Raw genomic sequence first — 12,135 nt, forward strand, 5'->3', positions numbered from 1 at the left:
TGCCCTCTTGAGCATCCCTGATTATAATCGCTCAACCATTGGTGGCCGTGCCTTCTGTTGCCTGGGCCCTAAGCTCTGGAACTCCCTCCCTAAACCTCTCCGCCTCTCTACCTCTCTTTCCTCCTTCAAGACACTCCTTAAAACCTACCTCTCTGACCAAGCTTTTGGTCACCTGCGTTAATTTCCACTTATGAGGCTCGGTATCAAATTTTTTAGCTCATAACACTGCTGTGAAGCACCTTGGGATATTTCACTACGTTAAAGGCACTATATAAATTCAAGTTGTTGTTGTTGTTGTTGTTGCTGCATTACAACAGTGACTACACTTCAAAAAGTACTTCATTGGCTGTAAAGTGCTTTGACACGTCAGGTGGTTGAGCCCCAATCTGTGTTCTGCTCTCTGTAACAGTTTCAAAAAGTTTGACTCAAAGAAGCTTCCTCATTTCCTGGTTTGCAGTCTGTGAGAATTCTGCATTGTGATTGGCTGCTTAGACAGCTTGTTGATGTCACATGCAGCTCGCGTTAGGGATTCCCCATAAACTTGCGCTGATTTCAATTGAACGTCGGAAAAGCAGAACTTCTCGCCACAGAGATCGCGAGATCCTTGCGGGAAGCGTACTCTGGACAGCGGTGAACATCTTCGTTTCCCCGCTGACCACAAGTTCTGGGCCTTTGTTTTAACAGAAACAATGGTCTAGTTACCTCATGTACAACTTGTTTAGTCAGGGTGGATTGCTGTACTGTGTAGACTGTTACCGAAATATTACACTGACCTCTGCTGGATTTTCAGCTGAACTTCTACTAATTATACAATACTTTTTATAGTATATGTCGGGGTCAAACAGGGCTGCGTCATCGCCCCAACCCTCTTCTCAATCTTCATCCGTGCCATGCTCCACTTCACAGTCAACAAGCTCCCCGCTGGAGTGGAACTAAACTACAGAACCAGTGGGAACCTGTTCAACCTTCGCCGCCTCCAGGCCAGGTCCAAGACCATCCCAACCTCTGTCGTCGAGCTACAGTACACGGACGACGCCTGCGTCTGCGCACATACAGAGGCCGAACTCCAGGACATAGTCGACATATTTACTGAGGCGTACGAAAGCATGGGTCTTACACTAAACATCCGTAAGACAAAGGTCCTCCACCAGCCTGTCCTCGCCGCACAGCACTGCCCCCCAGTCATCAAGATCCACGGACCGGCCCTGGACACCGTGGACCACTTCCCATACCTCGGGAGCCTCTTATCAACAAGAGCAGACATTGATGACGAGATTCAACCCCGCCTCCAGTGTGCCAGTGCAGCCTTCGGCCGCTTGAAGAAAAGAGTGTTTGAAGACCAGGCCCTCAAATCTGTCACCAAGCTCATGGTCTTCAGGGTTGTAGCAATACCCGCCCTCCTGTATGGCTCAGAGACGTGGACCATGTACAGTAGACACCTCAAGTCACTGGAGAAATACCACCAGCGATGTCTCCGTAAGATCCTACAAATCCCCTGGGAGGACAGACGCACCAACATTAGCGTCCTCGACCAGGCCAACATCCCCAGCATCGAAGCACTGACCACACTTGATCAGCTCCGCTGGGCAGGTCACATTGTCCGCATGCCCGGCACAAGACTCCCAAAGCAAGCGCTCTACTCGGAACTCCTACACGGCAAACAAGCCAAAGATGGGCAGAGGAAACATTACAGGGACACCCTCAAAGCCTCCCTGATAAAGTGCAACATCCCCACCGACACCTGGGAGTTCCTGGCCAAAGACCGCCCTAAGTGGAGGAAGTGCATCCGGGAGGGCGCTGAGCACCTCAAGTCTCGTTGCCGAGAGCATGCAGAAAGCAAGCGTAGGCAGCGGAAGGAGCGTGCGGCAAACCTGTCCTACCATCCCTTAACCTCAAATGACTATCTGTCCCACTTGTGACAGGGACTGTGATTCTCGTATTAGACTGTTCAGCCACCTAAGGACTCATTTTAAGAGTGGAAGCAAGTCTTCCTCGATTCCGAGGGACTGCCTATGACGATGACAATACTTTTTATAGATTGTTTTGGAGAACTTTATATCAACAAAAAAAATTCATGAGTAAGTTAAGGTATATTGTTCCATCTTTCATACCAGGGCATAGTGGTTATGTTACTGGACTATTAACCCAGAGACCTGGATTAATGATTCAGAGACATGAGTTCAAATCCCACCATGGCAGCTGGGGAATTTAAATTTGGTTAATTAAATAAATCTGGAATAAAAGGGATCGGTAATCATCATTATCATCATCATAGGCGGTCCCTCGAACGAGGATGACTTACTTCCACATGAGTTCACAGATATTTCAATAAAGAACCCGATGTTCCAGTCCTGAACTCAAATTGACGGGGGTGGAAGATGCCTGTGCGTGGTTTTTTTTAACGTGGGGTGACCGTTGCACACCAGCCACCACACGGGCTTGACAGAGCGAGGTCTTGGTCCAGTGGCAAGGGTTAACCAGGACGACTGGAGACCAGCTCTGCTGCACGGACCGAGTGCGCACACATATCACAGTGTGGGCTGGTCCATGCTGCCCCTGAGCCCTCGCGTCTTCTGGGCCCTGTGCCCTCATGTGCCACACCTCCACCACAAACATTCGCCGCTCCTCTGCACCAAACATCCACTATTCCAATAGCCACCTCTTTCAAGACCCGAGGATGTAGGCCATCAGGTCCAGGGGATTTAGCGGTTTTCAGTCCCATTAATTTCTCTCGTACTATTTTGTTCCTAATTCTAATTTCTTTCAGTTCCTCATTCTCACTAGATAATTTACAGAAACTCCACAGGAGAGGTGCTCCAACCGTGGCTCACACAAGAAGTTAAAGATAGTATTAGATCAAAGGAAGCGTCTTATAATGTTGCCAAAAAGAGCAGTAAGCCTGAAGATTGGGCCAATTTTAAAATTCAGCAAAGGAGAACCAAGAAAGGGATGAGAGTAAACTAGCGTGAAACATCAGTAATGGTGACCATATAATTACCAGATTGTTGTAAAAATTCATGTGGTTCACTAATATCCTTTAGGGAAGGAAAGCTGCCGCCCTTACCCGGTCTGGCATTTGTGACTCCAGATCTACAGCAATGTGGCCCTCTAGTTGTACAAGGGGCTCATCACCACCTTCTTGAGGGCAATTAGGGATGGGCAATAAATGCCGGTCTTACTGGCGATGCACACATACCATGAATGAATAAAAAGCATACAATAGAGAGTATTTTTAACACACCATGCTGTGGGCACTCCAGGTGCAGTGAGAAAGTGCCGCACGGTCGGAGGGGCAGTACTGAGGGAGTGCTGCACTGTCGGAGGGGCAGTACTGAGGGAGTGCTGCACTGTTGGAGGGGCAGTACTGAGGGAGTGCTGCACTGTTGGAGGGGCAGTACTGAGGGAGTGCTGCACTGTCGGAAGGGCAGTACTGAGGGAGTGCCGCATTGTCGGAGGGGCAGTGCCGAGGGAGCGCTGCACTGTTGGAGGGGCAGTACTGAGGGAGTGCTGCATTGTTGGAGGGGAAGTACTGAGGGAGTGCTGCACTGTCGGAGGGGCAGTACTGAGGGAGCGCCACACTGTCGGAGGGGCAGCACCGAGGGAGCGCCACACTGTCAGAGGGGCAGCACTGAGGGAGCGCCATACTGTCGGAGGGGCAGTACAGAGGGAGTGCCACAATGTCAGAGGGACAGTACTGAGGGATAGCCGCACTGTCGGAGGGGCAGTACTGAGGGAGTGCCGCACTGTTGGAGGGGCAGTACTGAGTATTATGTCTGCAGTGTACTTATGAATGACTCCACGAGGCAATGTGTTGTACTCAAAACTGTAGTGACCTTGTTCGTAACTCCAGAGTGAGGCCGCATAGTGGCTCCCCTTTTATACAGCCCCTGCCACCAGGGCAGGAAACCCTCTAGTGGTGCCAGCATGTATATACACATTTAAACCTTATTGATAGTACATCAGGTAACAAGTCTCCATCTTATGCAACTATAAAGTGACTACACAGAGAGTATATCTATAGTCTACATTACTCTCCCCCAAGTCCTTTGTGCCAATTACCTTTGCACTATGTGCTCTGGCTTAGCTCTCCCCAGACTTAAGTACCAATAGCCCTTGCACCTTGGCTGTGCTTTGGCTTGGCTCTCTCCCTGTTACCCCCCCCCCCCCCAAGTCCTTTTGCCACAACGTTGGGTAGTGGTTACCAGTTTGGATGGTTCGATGATGCAGTGGAGGTTCCAGTGGGCTCTGGGTGTGATCCATGTGTGTGTCCATGGCTACATACAGCCATTCCCCCCCACAGCGAGATCATGCAGCTGGCCCATTACATTCACATACAGGATCAGACACAATGCAAGTACAAAGAAAGGAAGACAAAAAGCAGTTTGTATCGTGACACCTAGGTTCAGTGACTTACATTCGTTACGTTTTGCGGTCGTGCGCCAGGATTGGGTAGATTGCATTCGTGGTTCAGTCATGGTCAGTACTGAGGTAGCAGTACAGGTATGCGTGGACGCTAGTTCCAGAGCAACCGGACGGGGTCCTAGCCGTCTGATGGCGGCGCTACACCCCCTGCTAGCGGGGTGGGCTTGGTTTGCTCACTTCGCCAGGACTCAGGGCCTTTGCCGTTGCCTAGTGGTGGGCAGAGCCACAGATGTGTGCGGCCTCCCTGTCCTCCTTTGAGGGCTGCAGAATCATCTGCCTGCTCTCTAACGGTGTTGGGAACCTGGCTGTTCCAGGTCCCGTTTGGGGAACTCGCTGGTTCTGACCTTTTGCTCCCGGACATGGCCGAGGTAGTGACCGGGTCTGGGGGCTGCGCCGTCTCCACCGAGGGGTGGGTAACGGTGACCGACTGCGCGTATTGGCACCGTTTCCATTTCCAGGTCCGTGGGGAATAGTGCCATCGGGTGCCTGCAGCATGGGATAGACCTGGGGCAGGATATCAGGATCAGTGCCTTTACCCTCCTGAATTTGCTCGCTTGCTACTTTTGGGGACACTCTCTTCCCGACATCTCGCAACAACATTTTGTTCTTTACATTCTTAATCGATTCATTACATTGATTGCCATGCATACAATGTCTCTTTAAGTTCAGTTTGTTGCCGGTCTCCTTTAAGAGAACCCTGCCACACCACTCTGCCCCTCGCTGCAGCAGGGACGCCATCTTGCCTCTGTCCGAGTTCGACTGCCTTGATCCTTCTCTCCCGCGATTCTGCCACAAAAGCTGGAAGAGTGCCTGTGAATTCGATCTTCCTCCCCAGGAGCCTTGCAACTGGAGCCGGGGAGATACTTTTAGGTCGTTCCAGTCGGATCATTGCCACGCAGTCGTGATGGACGGTCTGCACCTCAGGTGCTGCACTGGTCAATTCTCTGGTGCCTGGCCCAAGCGAAGATGAGGTTTTGCTCTGCCTCTGAGCACGGGGGACATCGATTGCTGGAGTGAAGAGGTCTTCCCATTTCCACTGGATCTTCCCCATCCACCGTCTTCCGAGTAGCGTTGGACCATCACCTGCAACAATCTACAGAGGTAACTTGTGCACCGTGCCATTATGGATTACACTTACATCCACACTACTGAGGACTGGGATCAGCTCCTTGGTGTAGGTGCGCAACTTTTCCTCTACTGGAACCAGCTCAGGTCGTTTTTCATTCCATAGCCTCTCAAAGGCATCCTGGCTCATCACTGACTGGCTCGCTCCCGTGTCCACTTCCATTAAGACTGGAACGCCGTTTATCTCAACTTCCATCTTCACTGGAGGACAATCGGTGGTGCAGGTATACACTCCATACACTTCTTGGGGCTGAGCTGCCTCTCTGGCCAAATCATCATACTCCCCGCTGGATTCAAAGTCATCTACCGACTCCTCTGCTAGACGGTGAGTCGTGGTTCTTTTACACATACGCTGGAGGTGGCCCTTCCATGTTACAGGCTTTGCATACGTACTTTGCAAACCGACACCGGTGAGCCTTATGGTTTCCTCCGCAACGCCAGCCTGGTGCTACTCGATTAGCACCCCTCGGCGGACTCTGAGTTCTGGAACCCTGAGGTCTGTGCTCTCTGCCCTGGGCAGAGCCACGTTCTACAGTCTTGCCTGTGAAAGGCACCATTCTGTGTACAGTACTTGCCGGGTTTGAGTCCACAGGATGAATAATTTGCTTGGTGCTGCAGGTCGAGGTCATGAACGCCTGACTGATGCTGATGGCCTTCTGCAGGTTGACTGTGGTGTCGGCAGATAATAGCTTGTGAAGGAGGCTCTCGTGGCCAATTCCCATAATGAAGATGTCTGACAATGCTTCATTGAGGTGCGTGCCAAAATCACACGGTGCCGCAAGTCTCCTGAGGTCGGCAGCATATTTTGCAATCTCCTGGCCCTCAGGTCTGCGGTGAGTGTAGAATCTGTGCCTGGCCGTGAGGATGCTCTCTTTTGGTTTAAGTTGGTCATGAATTAGTTCAGTCAGCTCATTGTATGTCTTATCCTTGGCCTTCGTGGGTGCAGCAAGTCCCTGACGAGGCGGTAGACCTCGGACCCACAACTGGTCAGCAATATAGCCTTGTGCTTCTCCGCCAATGTGTCCGTCTCCCCTGCCAGGTCGTTTGCCATGAAATATAGCTCGAGCCTTTCCGTGAAAGCATTCAAGTCATCACCCTCTGCGAAGTCTTTTAGTGTGCCAAAGGTGGCCATAATCGCGTGAAAGTCCGTATTCTCATCGCCAGTTATTATGTCTGTGATGTACTTATGAATGACTCCACGAGGCAATGTGTTGTACTCAAACTGTAGTGACCTTGGTCCTTTATTCGTAACTCCAGAGTGAGGCACAGGCATGGTGGCTCCCCTTTTATACAGCCCCTGCCACCAGGGCAGGAAACCCCGGTCTCCACCAGTTGCACCCTCTAGTGGTGCCAGCATAGTATATACACAGTGTAAACCTTATTGATAGTGCATCAGGTAAATAAGTCTCCATCTCATGCAACTATACAGTGACTACACAGGGAGTATATCTATAGTCTGCCTATATAACAGTGAGACAGCACTGAGGGAGCGCTGCACTGTCAGAGGGGCAGTACTGAGGGAGCGCTGCACTGTCGGAGGGGCAGTACTGAGGGAGCGCCGCACTATCAGAGGGGCAGTACTGAGGGAGCGCCGCACTATCAGAGGGGCAGTACTGAGGGAGTGCCGCACTGTCGGGGGGCAGTACTGAGGGAGTGCCGCACTATTAGGGGGGCAGTACTGAGGGAGTGCCGCACTGTCGGAGGGGCAGTACTGAGAGAGAGCTGCACTATCGGTGGGGCAGTACTGAGGGAGAGCTGCACTATCGGTGGGGCAGTACTGAGGGAATGCTGCACTGTTGGAGGGGCAGTACTGAGAGAGTGCTGCACTGTCGGAGGGGCAGTACTGAGGGAGTGCTGCACTATCGGAGGGGCAGTACTGAGAGAGTGCTGCACTGTCGGAGGGGCAGTACTGAGGGAGTGCTGCACTGTCGGAGGGGGAGTACTGAGGGAGAGCCGCACTATCGGAAGGGCAGTACTGAGAGAGTGCTGCACTGTCGGAGGGGCAGTACTGAGGGAGTGCCGCACTTTTGGAGGGGCAGTACTGAGGGAGTGCCGCACTGTCAGAGGGGCAGTACTGAGAGAGTGCTGCACTGTCGGAGGGGCAGTACTGAGGGAGTGCCGAACTGTCGGAGGGGCAGTACTGAGAGAGTGCTGCACTGTCGGAGGGGCAGTACTGAGGGAGAGCCGCACTATCGGAGGGGCAGTACTATGAGAGTGCTGCCAGAGCTGCTGTCTTTCAGGTGAGACGTCAAACCGAGGCCCAGTTTGCTCTCCCAGGTGGAAGTAAAAGATTCTATGGCACTATTTCGAAGAAGAGCAGGGGAGTTGCCCCAGTGTCAATATTTATCCCTCAATCAACATCACTAAAACAGATTATTTGGTCATTATCACATTGCTGTGTGTGGGAGCTTGCTGTGCGCAAATTGGCTGCCGTGTTTCCTACTTTACAACAGTGACTACACTCATTGGCTGTACAACACTTTGGGATGTCCTGAGATCGGGAAAGGTGCTATATAAATATAAGTCTTTCTGTGTGCAATTTGTGGAGACAAGGTAATACATCACCACCTGGCGGCCTGTACTTGAAACTACATATAAACGCAAAGCAGTTTTCCAGTATTTCTTTGTGACAGATCCAATGTCGCATCTCAGTGCTTATTAATCACATTGGAAATGTTATTTGAGCATCACCTACAGGCATCACAGGCGAGGGTTACGGTAGGAATGGACACGTTTAAAGAAAGAACAAAAAGATTTGCATTTATAAGAACATAAGAAATAGGAGCAGGATTAGGCCATACGGCCCCTCGAGCCTGCTCTGCCATTTAATACGATCATGGCTGATCTGATCATGGACTCAGCTCCACTTCCCCGCCCGCTCCCCATAACCCCATGTCATTTAAGAAACTGTCTATTTCTGTCTTAAATTTATTCAATGTCCCAGTTTCCGCAGCTCTCTGAGGCAGCGAATTCCACAGATTTACAACCCTCTGAGAGAAGAAATTCCTCCTCATCTCAGTTTTAAATGGGTGGCCCCTTATTCTGAGATCATGCCCTCTAGTTCTAGTCTCCTCCATCAGTGGAAACATCCTCTCTGCATCCACCTTGTCAAGCCCCCTCATAATCTTACACGTTTCGATAAAATCACCTCTCATTCTTCTGAATTCCAATGAGTAGAGGCCCAACCTACTCAACCTTTCCTCATAAGTCAACCCCCTCATCCCCGGAATCAACAGAGTGAACCTTCTCTGAACTGCCTCCAAAGCAAGTATATCCTTTCGTAAATATGGAAACCAAAACTGCACGCAGTATTCCAGATGTGGCCTCACCAATACCTTAATAGCTGTAGCAAGACTTCCCTGTTTTTATACTCCATCTCCTTTGCAATAAAGGCCAAGATACCATTGGCCTTCCTGGTCACTTGCTGTACCTGCATACAATCTTTTGTGTTTCATGCACAAGTACCCCCAGGTCTCGCTGTACTGTGGCACTTTGCAATCTTTCTCCATTTAAATAATAACTTGCTCTTTGATTTTTTTCTGCCAAAGTGCATGACCTCACACTTTCCAACATTATACTCTATCTGTCAAATTTTTGCCCACTCACTTAGCCTGTCTATGTCCTTTTGCAGATTTTTGTGTCCTCCTCACACATTGCTTTTCCTCCCATCTTTGTATCGTCAGCAAACTTGGCTACGTTACACTCAGTCCCTTCTTCCAAGTCATTAATATAGATTGAAAATAGTTGGGGTCCCAGCACTGATCCCTGCAGCATCCCACTGGTTACTGGTTGCTAACCAGAGAATGAACCCGACTTTCATGACCACTGGATGTCCCAAAGCGCTTTACAGCCAATTAAGTACTTTTTGAAGTGTAGTCACTGTTGTAATGCAGGATAATCTTTGTTAGGAAGATAAAACAACTAAAGTGAGAAAATAAAAATATTCCTTGGTGGGTCTCAATGTATTTTTTTGCAAAAATTGATTTAAAAAGTCATTGAAATCCATTGCTGGGAAAACATTTTACAACAAATATACTGACCTATTTCTTAGCAGTGGAACAGGCTCACAATTGTACCTTCATATTTTTAAGCAGTTGACTTTCATGGTATTATTTAAATGCTGCCCTTCTGCACTCTAAACTTTATATCAAACGAGGACATTTTTTTTGTGGCTGCCAGCCACTGTTTTTGACACAAAACTGATTATGAAAGGGTCTGCGGAGCCTTCAGAGATGCAATGGGCAAGTGACACGACATCAGCAGAGCTTCCAAGCTCTGGGGAACACTGGGCCACTTCAGAAACCATCTCTGGCTAAGGTAAACACAATGAAAAACTCCGCTATGGAAGGGAGCCCTCAGAATACAAGACTACTGCGTGCAGTTCTGGTCACCACAATACAGGAAAGATGCGATTGCACTCGAGAGGGTACAGAGGAGATTTACCAGGATGTTGCCTGGACTGGGGAATTTTAGCTATGAGGGAAGATTGGATAGGCTGGGTTTGTTTTCCTTGGAACAGAGGAGGCTGAGGGGAGACCTTACTGAGGTGTATAACATTATGAGGGGCCTAGATAGAGTAAATAGGAAGGACCTATTTCACTTAGCAGAGAGGTCAACAACCAGGGATCATAGATTTAAAGTAATTGGTAGGAGGTTTTGAGGGGATTTGAAGGGAAATTTCTTCACCCAGAGCTACGGACCGAGAACTGGAAAGTGGGATTAGGCTGGATAGCTCATGGTCGGCCGGTGCGGACACGATGGGCCGAATGGCCTCCTTCTGTGTTGTAAATTCCTTCGATTCTACCTTTCTAAGTCTCCAGCTTCAACAAAATCCCCAGACTGAAGGGAAATGATGAAAAACTCTTGGCATGTAATAGATTGCGTCGTTTATTAAAAGGTCATTGTTCAAGATCCCAAATTTAGGCCTTAATTTGCATTGCCAACATTATGTTGCCACCCTCTTTTAATACGAATTGTGCCACTGGATTTCAATGCAAGGTGGAGCAGATAATTCAGGGAACACTACTGAAAGTCAAACTGAATCATGATCGGTTTGAACAGTCTAACAGCCGAATTCGCGGCCCCTATGGGCAGGTATGAGGTGTGCACTTGCCCATGGGGCCCCCGCAAGTTCCGAGTTTAGGCAAGAATTCTGTTGACAGACCGTACAAATCCGAAAGAAATGGGCCAACGCGGGTGGTGTTTTGGGCTATTTGCCCTACTTCTGCCCAGCGAATGCTGTTTCAATTCTCATGCCTGGTAATAGCAGGCGTAACACCTGCTTTTACCAACGTAAGGGTTTAAAAAAAAAAAAAAACATTTAATACAGGTAAGTTTATTTTTAGCCCCGTTAAAAATTTGTTACAGCCCGGTTTGAGGCGGTGACACCGCCTGGTCTCTAACTTTGGCGCAGGGCGATGTTTAACACCTCCAACTGGGATTTTGGATTTTAGCGCCCCCAAGACAAGAGTGGAGCACTAAGGGAATCTTTCCACATCCCTCTTAGGGCTCTAACCCTATTCCTTGGGGCGCTATCGCTGCTGAAGTTGTGGCGCTAGGAATCGGGCATCCCAGCGCCTGAAGGGGAGGTCACTGGACCACCCGAAAACTGAAACGAATGGAAGGGAGGAATGCTTACATTAGCAAGTGTTGAACAGCTAAGAGAGTTAAATGAATATAAATAAAGTCCATTTTAAACACCCACCTGCTCATCCGTTGAAATATCGCCCCGGGAGCTTCTCCGTGACGCCCGCTTTACCTGTCCGAGTAGAGCGCTTGCTTTGGGAGTCTCGTGTCAGGCATGCGAACAATGTGGCCCGCCCAACGGAGCTGGTCGAGTGTGGTCAGTGGTTCGATGCTGGGGATGTTGGCCTGGCCGAGGACGCTAACGTTGGTGCATCTGTCCTCCCAGGGGATTTGTAGGATCTTGTGGAGACATCGTTGGTGGTATTTCTCCAGCGATTTGAGGTGTTTACTGTACATGGTCCATGTCTCTGAGCCACACAGGTGGGCGGGTATCACTACAGCCCTGGAGACTGTGAGCTTGGTGCCAGATTTGAGGGCCTGGTCTTTGAACACTCTCTTCCTCAGGCGACCGAAGTGCCTCCAGTACTAACTGTTAATGCTGCCGCTAAACCTCCACCGATGGTCGTGGGAGGCGCTGACAGCGTGACGTTCAGCCAGTAAGCCCCTCTCGGGCGCTAATGGATGGCGCTCAGCAACCCAATTTTTAGCGCATAATTTTTCTCTCCAAAAAATATAACTTTTGTTTAAAATATTTAATTAAATGAAATTTTAATTAATTTTAAATATGTAATTCAAAGAAATTAATAATTTCACGTGTTGGTGTATTTTTTTGAGTGATTCCCATTCATATTTGAGGCAGCTCCGTACAAACGGAAACCCCATAAGTATGAATGGGGATTCCCTTCGGTTATTGGTTGGGCTGGCCCACGTGATCATAGAGGCGCTTGCGAACCGCCTGCACCCCCGAGATACGCGGGCTTCTCACCGCGGGTACTCGGAGCGCCCCAGGAGCGCGAAGGTCCGTACCTCCCGGACCCCCATGTATGTGTATCAATTTTTTGG

General features: G+C 49.6%; 1 protein-coding gene across 1 annotated transcript in view; it reads left to right on the forward strand.

Annotated features, from left to right (window-relative positions):
- The first annotated feature begins 5,175 nt into the window (after positions 1-5,175).
- kif15 (kinesin family member 15) overlaps positions 5,176-12,135 on the forward strand; it is a 144,477-nt gene continuing 137,517 nt past the window's right edge. Inside the window, exon 1 of the mRNA XM_070880311.1 lies at positions 5,176-5,872. The gene's annotated coding sequence lies outside the window, so the exon portion shown is untranslated. The remainder of the gene's footprint in view (positions 5,873-12,135) is intronic.

This window comes from Pristiophorus japonicus, chromosome 5, assembly GCF_044704955.1.
Source record: "Pristiophorus japonicus isolate sPriJap1 chromosome 5, sPriJap1.hap1, whole genome shotgun sequence".
Lineage (NCBI taxonomy): Eukaryota > Metazoa > Chordata > Chondrichthyes > Pristiophoridae > Pristiophorus > Pristiophorus japonicus.